The following is a 13,750-nucleotide window of genomic DNA, read 5'->3' on the forward strand; positions in this document are numbered from 1 at the left end:
TGCAACAGTTTGGGGCCCCCAAGTGGTCAGAGACCCCTGGCCACTGTGCCCCATTGAATTGTGTGTGTGACACACTGCACGATTTTCGGCTGTCCCAGACGAAAGAGTGGCATCGTGAAACAATCGTGGCGATTTCTGATTCTGATTGTTTCACGATGCCAATCTTTCGTCTGGGACAGCTGAAAATTGTGCAAGTGTGTCTCGGGCTTAAAGCATCCAGTGTATAACAACGTTAATGAAAATAAATGTGTGCATAGAGAGAGGGCGTGGAACAGATCAATAGGTTAGCATTGCCAGGACTGAGAAGGGGGTGATTATTGCTGATCGGGACCCACAGGAGATCAATGACTTTCACTCCGAGGCTTATCCTCTGATGGATGCTCTTTTGCATATAATCTGTCCACAGAGAATAGGGCTATGAGACATGTTCATTTAATGTCATACTGACTGGACACGACTCTTAAAGGGAAAGTTCACAAAAAAAGAAAAAGAAAAGAAAATTCTGTCATAATTTACTCACCTTAAAATCATTACAGAACTAGTGTAAAATAGAACTTTGTAAGAACTTTGTAAAATATCTCATTATATATATATATATATATATATATATATATATATATATATATATATATATATATATATATAAATGTCCAGTATCTCACAGAAGTGAGTACACCCCTCACATTTTTGTAAATATTTTATTATATCTTTTCATGTGACAACACTGAAGAAATGACACTTTGCTACAATGTAAAGTAGTGAGTGTACAGCTTGTATAACAGTGTAAATTTGCTGTCCCCTCAAAATAACTCAACACAGCCATTAATGTCTAAACCGCTGAACAAGAACAATGTTTTGATGCCATCACAGAGGCACAGTGTTTACACTTTCCAGGGAAATAAGCCAACGTATGCCTTACTTACAGTCTAAGCTGAGAAAAGAAAAAAGTATTTAAACAGAAAAAAATATCACTTCACCTTTAACCTTTAAAAAAAATGATGCTAATGCAATTCCCAGAGCAGCCCCACATTTTCACATCTGATTTAGTTTAACTGAAAGAAATCAGTCTGGATCTACAGTGACTACGATTAAGGCTTTACAGCAATGGTCTAATACAGAGAGCACTGCATACTCAAATCAATTAGGATTAAATAGCAAATAACAGCATAAAATAACAAAAAATATGGAGAGATCATAGAATACATGCAGGCTCAGTACACTGAATAGGCTGAATACAAAAAAAAAAGAGAAAAAGGCCTTTAAGAAGGGCTAGGTTTCATCTATGTGTGTGTGAGTTTGTGTTATTCTGATTCTGCACACAGTGATTCTTTCAAGTGCACTTGACATTTCATGTGTTGCCAGGCACAGTGGGCCACATCTGTTCCCTTTGCATTATTGTTTTCAGAGAGCACTGACTCCTGCCATGATACTAACATAATCCTCTAATAACAAACAAGGCAACAGAGTTCCGCTAGTGTTTACTTCAGTCCATACTATTCATTCAAGCCTTTTGATCAGTGCCCATGATCACCAGCCTTTGCACAGAAGGAAATTCTGTCATGCTGTTCCAATAAAAGCTGTTAATTCATGAACACTGTGGTTCTTGATTATTCTTGTGAATTGTGTTTCCATGCTATTGGTCGAAGCACCCAGCCAGCACTCTTTCAGAATCTGGGGCCGGAAACATTTTTAAGAATATAACTCTTCTTCACTATTATTTTATTTTCATGTTCTGACTTAAAGTCCCCAATGAAACGGATGTAGTGACAGATATTTTCATTTATCGTGTGATGTACTTCTGAGAGAAACTGAGTGAAAGAATAAAAATCTAGGCCAGGTACTTGGTTCTATCCAGTGGCTGTTGATTGGATGGATGCAGATCTTAATGCAAGCTTTGTAAGAAAGGGGAAGAGTTTAAAGGAACTAAATGATTCAGGATTTCTCAGAGTCTTAAAAGGGTCTTTAAAAGTCTTAATTTGCAGTTTCACAAATTCAGTCATCAAAAAGCTTAAATCAGAGCAGAAAGTCTTTAATTCATAAAGTACTGGCATTAAATGTGGTATGCGGAGAACAAAAAATGAATATTTTCCTCAGTATTTTAGTTTATTTGAATATCTATACATTAAGAAGTCTTGTTTATAAGAAATTGCTCAAAATTAGTGCTGTCAAACAATTAATCGCGATTAATTGCATCCAAAATAAAAGTTTTTGTTTACATAATATATGTATGTGTGCTGTGTATATTTATTATGTATATATAAATACACACACATGCATGTACATATTTCAGAAAAATATGTTAGGTTTATATATTAAATATATTTATTTATAATATAAATTATATGAATATAAATAGTTTATGATTAAAACAGGAACAAATATCTGCCAATGGAGTATGAAAACTTCTTATTTTATGTCGTTTTGCTTCTCAAGTAAATGTATCTTGTAAATGTAAATGTATTTAAAAATCAAGACAAAATTACTGAAGAGCATCACTTGTTTGCAATGTGATCAGAGGGTATAGAACATAAGTTTTTTGCATATTCAAATGGTCAAGATTCAAGCTTAAGCTTTTTGTGGGTTGTTCTTTGTTTTTTGTAAAATGAATGAAAAAATATTGATGTATTGTAAGTTGTATTTTCAAATTTTGAAGCATTGTTAATTTTGGATCCTTAAATTTTATTTACTTGGTCTGAAATGTCTTAAAAGGTACAGTAGGGGTGACCCCAAATAGTCGACGATTCAATGCTTCGATAGGAGGAGTCTGATTCGATACCAGTCTCACAGTCGAATATTCGCGGGGTGTTATGATCGTGCCATTTTGGCTTTGGGGGTGCTCAAATGTCTGATTTCACATAGAACTACCGGTTTTATCCCAATAAATTAATATACAGCCTATTATGAAAATTCTGTAAATAATAATATGAAAAGAAAGAAGCTTTAAATAAATATTTTAACATATGTGAATAAATCCTGCCACCCCTATAGATTTAAGTTTCACTTTCCATAATCCGTCTCCGACAGAGGAGCAATTTGGCGGCAGGGATTTAAATCTCAAATTGACACAGGCAGAGTGAAAGCCTGGATTTTTTTCGATCAGGTAGGGTACAGGTGATTTCAAAACATTTCAGCTCATTTTTGTTGCCAGTTTTTTAGACATTAATGGCTATATGCCGAGTTATTTTTTAGAGGACAGTAGCCTACATTTGTACTGCTATACAAGCTGCACATTGACTACTCTATAATATATCCAAGTTTAATTTGTGTAGTATTGTCACTTGAGAAGATATTCTAAAATTGTTACTGAAATGTGAGGGGTGTACTCACTTTTGTGAGATACTGTATATATTATTTATCTCGTATAATGCATTTGGTTGAGTTGCGCTGCAGTAAAGCGCTTCAGTACTATACGGTGATTATCTCTTCAGCACGCAGTGAGAGCAGGACAAACAACAATGCAGAATATTAATAACTACGACTGGGACTGTCATATACATAACATTATAATGAGAACACTGTCATAATAAAATGCTGTGATTTTTTGAAGTTTAGTTGCCGTGTTTCTGCACGTTGTTGCATGAAAAACGCGTCCACAAAAAGAGTTCAGAGCCGCGCAGACACGTTGTGCATTTTGGGGCATTTTGTGCAGATAGCCTATAAGTCGTAATATTAACGTTATGCTGTATAAATAACGAAGCGTGTTCTATATGAGATAAATGAGTTAAATCCTATTGATTAAAAACCTGCTATCATATGCTTCATTCTACTGGTCATTAAGCGCGCGCAGCTCAAAACAGAACTGCAGAATGTTAATAACTGTCAGACTACATAACGTTATATTGAGAGCGCTATTGTAAAAAATGTTGTGAATTTTTAGGGTTTTGCTGACGTTTAATGTTAACTATCTTTTAATCAAAACATAAAACATTATTTACCCCGTTTGTATCTGCGAGGCGTCCGATACACATTTTCACTGTGTGTTAACATCAGTAATGACTGTTGAATGTCTGACTTGAATCTAGGTAATGTATTTTGACCCCGCTCCCAAACATTTGATTCGACTATCAGCAAGATTCGACTATGAAAATCCTTAGTCGGGGACACCCCTAAGGTACAGTATGAAATTGTCCTTCATAAACCCTGTTCAACACACCTGGGCTACGTTTCCCAAAAGCATCGTAAGCCTAAGTTGATCGTAGCTCCATTGGTTTCAATGGGAGTACGATGCATAGATATATATCTATGGTACGATGTACTTAAGCTTACGATGCTTTTGGGAAAATTTGCAATTTTGCAAGTGACTTTGATTAGCCATTTGATTAGCAGGTGTTTGTTTAGGGTTGGAGCTAAACTCTGCATACTGGGTCTCCGAGAGCCAGTCTGGGCAAAGCATTTCTAAAGATGCGGTATGTGTCTCCAAACACTTCTGGTTTCTGTATTGATTATCAACATGGTTGTGATCAGGGCCATCCTTAGCTGATGCGGGGACCGGTGTGAGGCAGGGAGCGGGACCCTCTTGGTCTGTTCACCACGGGGTCCCCTCAAAGCATGGGGCCTGATGCACCGCCCAAAGGACGGCCCTGGTTGTGATTATGTGTGGCCTCATGCCTACAACCAAATCGCAGGCATGCAGATATTAAGTGCAACAGCACCCTTGCTTGTGTGATATCTCTTATTGAGGCAAACATATTATGCTCATTTCCACTCTCCTTCATTACACAGGGAAACAAATGAGGCTGTGCCAGGTCTTGAGTGAGCTGAGCGAACCCTTGAGTGTTAATGAGCACACACCTGATGACATCGCGATGACACCCCCAGTGGGCTTTAATTGGGGACATACAGATTAACAATCACAGTGGAAGCCAAAGGTGTGTAAGCCACGTACGTGAGGATTGAGAGGCTCTGTCATGCGTCCAACACCCACTAGAAACCAATTCTCATTTTCACTTATGCAGAGTTAATTAGTCTCCACAGTGAGAGTAATGGGATAAATGCGCATCGAGGAGAAAGAGAGCGAGAGACAGAAGACAATGGACACGAGGGAGTGAGAGAGGGATTGTGTTTTCGTGACAGCTCGGTGTGGAGGACTGAAAAAGATCATTTGGTATGAGTGAGTGCCATCCCCAATTACTCCTTATTGCTTTTAGAGGACAGAGAGTAGGAGGCCGTAAATGAAATTCACGTGGCATGATGGCCGTTTTTATAAGACCGCCGAAGTGAAGGTCACCGTGTGCAAGTCTGAATTAAATTTTGATTGATTTATTTACTGATAGGGTGTGGACTTTCATTTTCCTCGCCGGGGTCATTGGAGATGAGCACAATTTGTCTCTGTGTTCAACAATATCCACACCACTTAATACGGATCAGGATTTCATATTTCAGACGTGTGTCAAAATGTGAAAGTTACTCATTCAATTTCCTCATGTTTTCACAGTTGTTTAGGGCCTGGTTTACAACTTACAAAGCCTATGTTCACACAGCAGCAGAATACGGTTGTCAGTCCTGTTTTAGAGCAATAAATACGGTTAGGTTCACACTCTTATAAACAGAAGTGACATTGCTTTCAATAAACCAAACTGACTTCATTAAAATGTAAAGGAATAGTTCAGCCACAAATGAAAAATCTGTACATGTTTAGGTGAATATACCTGTATTTTGAGAGTGAGTTGGGTAGCATGTCCTGTGTGAACAGAACTGCAGTGCACAACTAGTTATGTCATAACAGTTAAAACAGTAAAACATTAGTTATTGTGAAAAAGACTATACAAACAAAATGAACTCTTGATTTGGGGAGCTCTCCCATAACCTTCTTGTTGTCTGCAGGCTTCTTATTACATCGAGATGCGCACCGAGGGAGTATGAACACTTTAAGTTTTATTGACCCATAAACACAAACTGATGGTCAGTTCCACTTAAGTTGTTACAAGTAAGTGGTTAGCTTAAGGACAACTTAAATACTGGGGAGATGTAACTGTGCATTTCTCTCACAATGAGTCATTGCCTCACTGTTTTCTCTCTGTGGGGCCTGACAATGATCCATACAGCACTCACAAACAGCCATTACACAACTCCAGCATTCGCTCCCTGGGGTTTACTCAGGAGGGTGCTGAGGTGGATTCAAGTTCACAGTGTATTTTGTAACTGTTATTCTGTAGGTTCAGCAGCCTGACAGTTCACTGAAACAGCAGAAGCTACTGTACTTCCAAATGGATATAAATTGTGAGGGTAACCAATGTTTTTGTAGAAGCATTTCTGTCTGAAATCAGAAGACGAAAACAAAATTTGTAACAAATGGCTATATTTGCTGTGTGTGTGTAAAATTGATAATAATAAGAAATGTTTCTTGAGGACCAAAGCAGCATGCAGTCTTTGTGAGCATAAGATGATTTTTAGATTTTTACAAAAAAACTAACAAACATAAAAATCACATTTTACCTCTGTTACTTTGTTAAAACAACAAACATCTCGCAGATTATTCAAGTCAAGTCAACTCACCTTTATTTATATAGCACTTTATATGTTACAGATTATTCCAAAGCAGATTTACAGTTATATAATATATATATAATAACTTATATAAGGTATCATCAGCCACATTTACATGAACACTATTTGTTTTAAAAAGCGTTTACATGAATGCTAAATAAAGTGATCGGGTTGATGATGTCCTTATTGTGGACATGAATAACACCTGAAGACATACTGTATGTGCCTTTATTATTTTCTCCTGACAGTTGATAACAATAGGCAAAATTTCCCATAGATTTCGATTGAAAGAGGTACTTGGCATGTACAAATCAGAATATCATAAAAGCTTACTGAACTACTGTAGTAAACATTCATCAAGCAACCAGCAAAAAAACAGCAACCACATGCTACAAACCACAGAACACAACAGCAACTGCATAGCAATGACCCACAACAACCTACAGGTGTTGCATTGTGGCAATATTAATTTTTGCAAAAAGTGGCACTAAAATTTTATCTTAAGAAAGTTTAAGATTCTTTACATTGACAATGTCATTTATACTGATAATGCACATTTGTGTTTGAGCAGATGTTTGCTCGTTCGTGTGTGTGAAGAAAGAGTGACAATGGATGAACTGTGGGAATGGATGAACTTCTCCTGGGAAGTGTGTGTCAGCTCATTGTGCTGTAGAGTGTAAAGGCTTTTCTGCACGTTGTCAGAGGAGTTTTAGGACTTGCTGAACTGATGTCACTAATCTGAGAGAGAAGTCTGAGACATGATGTGAAAAAGGAATTTTCAAGGACACTGGGTAAAAGTGACACTTTCTTTTTCCATTTTATTTTTTGGGCTTTTGGCACTTTTTATTGAAATGACAGTACAGATAAAGGTATGAAATTATGGGGGAGCTGACAATGCAGGCCAGAATCAAATCTATGTCTTCCACTTGTGCACCACCAGTGGTGTAGTGGTGCCTGGAAAAGTGGGTATACTCTTAATATATGCCCCAATTTTTTTTTTTTTTCAAATGACCCGGCAAAGGATGAACCGACCTGTGTCATAAACAGTGACATGTAAAACTAGTTTTGCATATTTAGTTCACTATTGTAATATTTGCACACTGTCACTTAACTTCTGCTGCTTGAGTAAGGATCATATGAAAATAATATTATCCACAGAAGAGGTGCAGATTTAGCAATAAATAATTAAAATAAATAAACAAATATAAATAGACTGCAGCAACTGACATTTTGTCAGAACCTCTAGTAAATTGCATGCTATTTTGTTTAGTTGTCTGTTCAGAATTGTGGGAGAATTATGATCTCCATTTGAAACAAACAAAACAATCGTGATTCTCAATCATTTCAGAAGTGAGGGGGACAGAAATGTCAAATATGATAACTTTTTGTCTAATTGACAGGTTTTATTACAATTATTATTATTTATTAATTATTCCTCTTGCTTTTAATTGGCTGAGAAATCAAATACACTGCTTGACTATTATATAGTTATATAATATTATATAATTTATAATATTTTTCCTGTATTTTCCTAATGACAATTTTATGATTTGTTTAGCCTATATACTACATTTTTCCCCATGTTTATCACAGAATAAGGCAGAATATATATTTTGTAGCCTAGTAGCCTATCTATTGCCAAGTGTAATAAATGCTATCAATTAGCACTGCATTATTCAGAATCAGATGCTTTTTATTACCTGGAGATGACTTGAAAACACACATAAACCATATAGTTGCAATCATGTGTTTACATTCTTAACGTTTCTTTTTATTCAGCTTTGCAACAGTAGAGATATCTTTGGCTACAGCGATAGCTGGATTCTTGCACGTCGTGACTCGTAAGTTAGTAGCTACTTCTACGAGGCCGATTTGGACTTTCTGCGAGAGTGCCATCCGGCTTCGAGTAGCCTATAAATGAAACATACACTGCATGAGAGTGTTTACGTCTCGTTCTGACCGCATCACTGTCTTTACTGGATGTTTTAGAGAATATTTGCATTTATTCACATACGATTGTATTAGTTACTCATATGCTGGACTGTCATGATTTGGCTAGTGCAGGACGCGCACCAGGATTTAGAAGTGGGTATACAGAATCTCGACTGATAAAGAAGTGGGTATACGCCGTATACCTGCGTATACCCTCCACTACACCACTGTGCACCACCACTCGCCAATCTACTACACCACAGATCCAACAAAAATATGAAGATTTTCATTTCATTGTGTAGGCCAAGGTTCTCTCTATTCTGTCAGAACTGAGCAAACTGGCGTCTCTTTGAGTGTAACCTTGTGACCGGTGTGAGCCACATCATTTCATATTTTGATTAATATCCCGTAATATTCCTCTAGTGAAGATAAATCATGCTGGGGTAAGACCCTCATCGGTCACTTGACCTTTAGAGATCTGTGAAAAGACCCTGCAGAAGCTGCACATGTGCATGATAGACAATAATAAGATTTAGATTTAGAAAAAGTGAGCTTCTGTCATACTAGCTACAATATCAGTGTCAGGCTTAAATTGGAGAACTGAATGAGTCAAAAGCCACTGAGCATCTAAAGCATCTGCACGCTCACACACTTTGACAGCAAACAGAATAAAATATTACCTTTTTGTTGATCTTTTCACTTTTTGCTGCTCTTTTTCATATTGCATAATTCATAATTGCATCCAATATTAATAAATTAAGAATCTTAGATGCACAAATCTATAATAAAATTGTAAATAGTGCAGAAATAAGAAGAAATATGGAAACACACAAAAATAGTCATTTATAGAGTTTAATGTTTAATATACATACACACACACACACTAAAAAATGGTGTATAAACAATTTTCAATCAGTAATTACTAGTAAATTTCACAATTACTCACTTACAAAGAAATGCCAAATATAGGAAAGTAACATGTTGATTTAAAACAAAATTTAAAGTAGAAAAACTGAAATAGTATTTTCTTGTAAGATCCACTAATCTTTATTACAACTTTGCTATAAATTTAGCTTTGCCATCACAGGAATAGATAACATTTTCAAATGTATTCAGATAGAAAACAGTTCTTTTGAACTGTAGTAATATTTCACAGCATTATTGTTTTTATTGTATTTTGGATATGTAAATGAATAATGTATAATGGAACACAAAGATGGGCAGTCTCGTGTGTCCTTCTTCTCACATACACACACACACACACACACACGGGACTCATGTACAGTGACAGAGACAGAGTAAAAAGCTGTGTGGTGGCCTTTTAAAGTGTCAGCTGATGATTTAGGATCAGTCTGAAAAAAGGAAAGGACTCTGCTCTCTTTAAGGCCATGGCCTGTCACACCACACACTCTCACTCTGCTGAGACACACACTCTCACACTCCGCATAGATGTGCGTACTCTTAAACACTTGCACACACTGTGATGGGAGCGACAGACGAGAAAGGGTTGGAACAGGGGGCAAAAATCCATAACCAGACTCGCACTGGTCCATTCGTGCCGTCGCTCTGCATTCATCTGCAGTCAAAAGAGAACCGTCACACCTTTGATCCCCTCGTCCACTGAGCACAACGCTTAATTGCACTGGTGGGTGTGGGAGGAATCGAACGAAATGTGCACGTACACACACAGATGTGGGCGTTCATGCCCTCGGTCGACACCGGGATGATGCGTGCGTGTGTTGGAGATGAGGGGATGACAAGACAGGAAGGCAATAAGACTTATAATTGATTCTAAGCCACTCTGGATCTCAGAAGTCAAATATAGAACACGTGCACACACAACTTACAGTAATCACCACACACACACACACACACACCTGTCATGAATTCCCAATAGAGTCCCTGGCCTCCTATTGAACGGCTGTGTGTTTACAGAGAAAGGCTTCACATTGGTTTTCTGATCAATGGGATTATATTTCTTATAAAGGAGGGACGAGAGGATATGTCTGTATGGAGGAAAAGTGAGAGAGTGAATGAGGGATGAAGGAGCAGAGAGGCATGAGAGAACATATAAGGTGAGGAAATTTCCCATGTATGCACGCTGACTGGAGTGCAAGACAAGAAAGTATTGATTTATCTTCCTCTTTTCACTTTCCTTTCTGTCTCCTTTCACTCAGCACTTTTTTCTTTTCTTATTATGGTCCCATTTTTCATCTTTTCTGACAATTCTGTCATCATTTACTGATGCTCACACAGGCTTCAGACTCCAGAAGGTGACTAAAGTGGTCACACATGAAACAAAAAAACAAGAATGATTTGACTTTAACTTAAAATCTTTAAAAATATATATAAAATTAATCATTTAAATTCTAGCATTGGCAACAGTCTGGAAAATGTTTGTTGAACCAAGCACAAGCCATGTGAAAAAGTTGTCATTGTTAGTCATCACTGTCATTTACCATCTGTTGTGTGACTTTTGCCCAGGAAATGTTGTGTGACATTTTGTGTGTTGTGTAACCTTTTGCTCTCGCTCTTCTAAAAAAAAAAAAAAAAAAAGCTCTTGAGCAACAACCACTCTATGAATCATAAAATGTTATTTTACCCAAGATAATATTTCCTTGAATTGTACATTGCTTGAGAACCACACTATATAAATGTTTCTACCTTCAATAAACTTTGAAGACTCTGAAAACACTGTCCCTGTGAGGAGTTCTTCCCATGATCACGAGAATCCAAAATCAAACACCACAAACAACAAACAACTGACTCTTATGAACAGGCTCTTTGTAGTGAATCAGTCAGTAAACAACTCTTTAAACAGCCGGCCAATTTGAATCAAACTCACTCATTCAGTGAATCATTAAAAGCTGTTGCCGAGTTCTCAAATGACTCTCCTACTGAATCGTGACTCATTTTTCGGTTACGTCAGATTCAAAATGAATGGGAACCATTACTGAAAATAGGCTTCAGGTTAAGAGACATCAGACTGTATACTGGTTGTTGATATGACACTGTAATTAAATATAGGCTACATATTCACAGAGGTTATCATAGTAAATTAATAATAGTTTTCTGAAATATTCCAATATTTTATAGAAAAAACATATTATTGATTGTTGTTTATAATATGAGGTCCAGTTGTCAGAAGTTCAATACAACATAACATTTTACATTTCATAGGCCAAAAAAATCTCATTATTGAGCGAAACAAAACCATTTAACTCCTAATTTTTATGTTGTTTTAATACAAAAGAGGTATTTAGCAGAATGTCCAAACTTATACAATGAATTTATTGTATGGAAAAGAGCAGCATGGACATTCTGCTAGATAACTCCTTTGTGTTCCATGAAAGAATGTGTGCTTTTCATTTTTTTGTTGAACTATCCCTTTAAGTAAAGTTTTAGTGTTTACTTTATAAATGCTGTAGAGGACAGCATAATAGCCACAGTAACACAAAGGAACTGTCCTCCTGACAAACCAAGAAGAGCAACACTGACATAAGAACAAAAGGAAGAGACGAATAGGATGGAAACAATGGTATGATAACTGCCCTGGCTTTAAAGAATAGAGAGACTAGAGCCAATTTTTGGGGAGCAATCAGAGGTAGCAGAGCCAAGACATGACAGAATCTTACAGAAAGAGAGAATGAGAAGACAAACAGGAACTGTAAAATACATTTTTAAAGATAAATGGAATGAGGGCGAATGGGACTTCTGGAACCACAGACAAAAAAATATAAATAAAAAAAAAGACAGTTGTCCCAAATATGACAACTAAACTACATAAACCATAAACATGAGCAAGCATGATTGAAGCACAGAATTATTTCCATACCAAAGAGAAAGAAAGAAAGAAAGAAAGAAAGAAAGAAAGACCATGTCTTGTGAAATGGCTGTCACTTCACGAGACAGAATACAAAACGTGTGACAAGACTAAGAAAAATGTTTGTTGGAAAAATTTGCATTTTACTGAATTAAACGGATACATTTCTGAAGCAATAGATACCACAAGAGATATAAATTTTTAATTATAGAACTGATAAAAAATTAAGATATATTGAAATCACACACAGCAACCTCCCATCATAATTCTCCCTGCATATTTGACACCTACTTTAACCTTTTACTCAATTTTCCAGTTTGGTTTATTCAGATAAATTACTAAACTTTAACCCCCTTCAATTATTTATTTATTTATGAAATATCTGAAATTCATATGATGAAACATCATGGTTTTCCTGCTTTCGGCAGGATCTAAACTAGTCAGACCAAAAATTGTGCAAGTTCTGGACTATCCAATAAAACTCTGCATACCTTCAAGGGCTCAGTCTTCTGTCTGTTTGACAAGTGAGTTTAAATCATTCCTGCAGGTTGCAGCCTCGCTCTTGCTACCTGGAGAGGACGTAAATGTATTCATGTTGCACGCCACCCTATCGATTACAGGGCTGCAGAGGAATTAAAGGGCACACCGCACAAATCATCATTAAACAAAAGATAAATATTCACACATTCCCAGCCCCAGACCCTCACTGAATCTCTGGAAACGCTCTTTATCTCAGCTAATTTGAATTTGGGGATGCGGTAACATGCCCGGTCAAATTAAAGCATCAGAGATACACGACACACACAAAACGCCCACACACACCTCAAGTGCACTCAAAATGTGATTAATGCCTGAGATTTGGTGGAGAATAAACAGAAAAACATTAGTCAGGCATGAAACAACAAATACGTAGCTTGAGCACCTGTCCTTTTTTCTATTGCATTTTTCTCTCATCCCCACATCACTGTCTTTTTTCTCCCTCATTCGCCTCTCATCTGCGGAGTGGCAGCATATATAATCCCTCCGTAATGGACGTTTAATATTTACACGTTTGGTGTAATCACTTAAATGCCTGTTTTACCACGGCCTTGTTTGGGTAGTTGGAGGGCATCTGACAGCCTATTCATCACAAAGTGAGCATGCGGAACCTCTCGCCCCCCTTAACAATCAATCAACCGACAACTCCAACCCCCTGCACACACACACACATACACACCTCAGCCTGACTGTGCGTAATCACTTCTGTTTGCATAACCCCCCACACACACTTACACACAAACCCAAGAACGATACCTATTAGTCCATCATCTGAAAGGCCCAACCTGTGAATAGCTCCATAGGCTCCAGGGATTAATCTTTAGCCCTTCAGACGCACGCCAGCTCTATGCATTTAGAGAGCCTCCATTGGCTCGGGTAATGGGATGTGGACTTTACACTGAAATACATCTAATCATAAGGTTAGCTTTTGATTTCCTTTGAAAGGATTCAGCCGATGCTAAATTACCTCGG

At 37.2% G+C, this 13,750-nt stretch overlaps 2 long non-coding RNA genes across 2 annotated transcripts in view; one reads left to right on the forward strand and one right to left on the reverse strand.

The window, feature by feature from the left end:
* The window catches only part of LOC131537723 (uncharacterized), a 49,237-nt gene that overhangs the window by 22,244 nt on the left and 13,243 nt on the right, over nucleotides 1-13,750 (reverse strand). The window lies entirely within an intron of this gene.
* Nucleotides 3,014-5,225, forward strand: LOC131537722 (uncharacterized). The gene is made up of 3 exons (XR_009270366.1): nucleotides 3,014-3,100; nucleotides 4,723-4,868; nucleotides 4,956-5,225. It is a non-coding gene; the product is annotated as an uncharacterized LOC131537722 (long non-coding RNA).

The sequence above is a fragment of the Onychostoma macrolepis genome, chromosome 03 (assembly GCF_012432095.1).
Source record: "Onychostoma macrolepis isolate SWU-2019 chromosome 03, ASM1243209v1, whole genome shotgun sequence".
NCBI classification, from domain to species: Eukaryota; Metazoa; Chordata; class Actinopteri; order Cypriniformes; family Cyprinidae; genus Onychostoma; species Onychostoma macrolepis.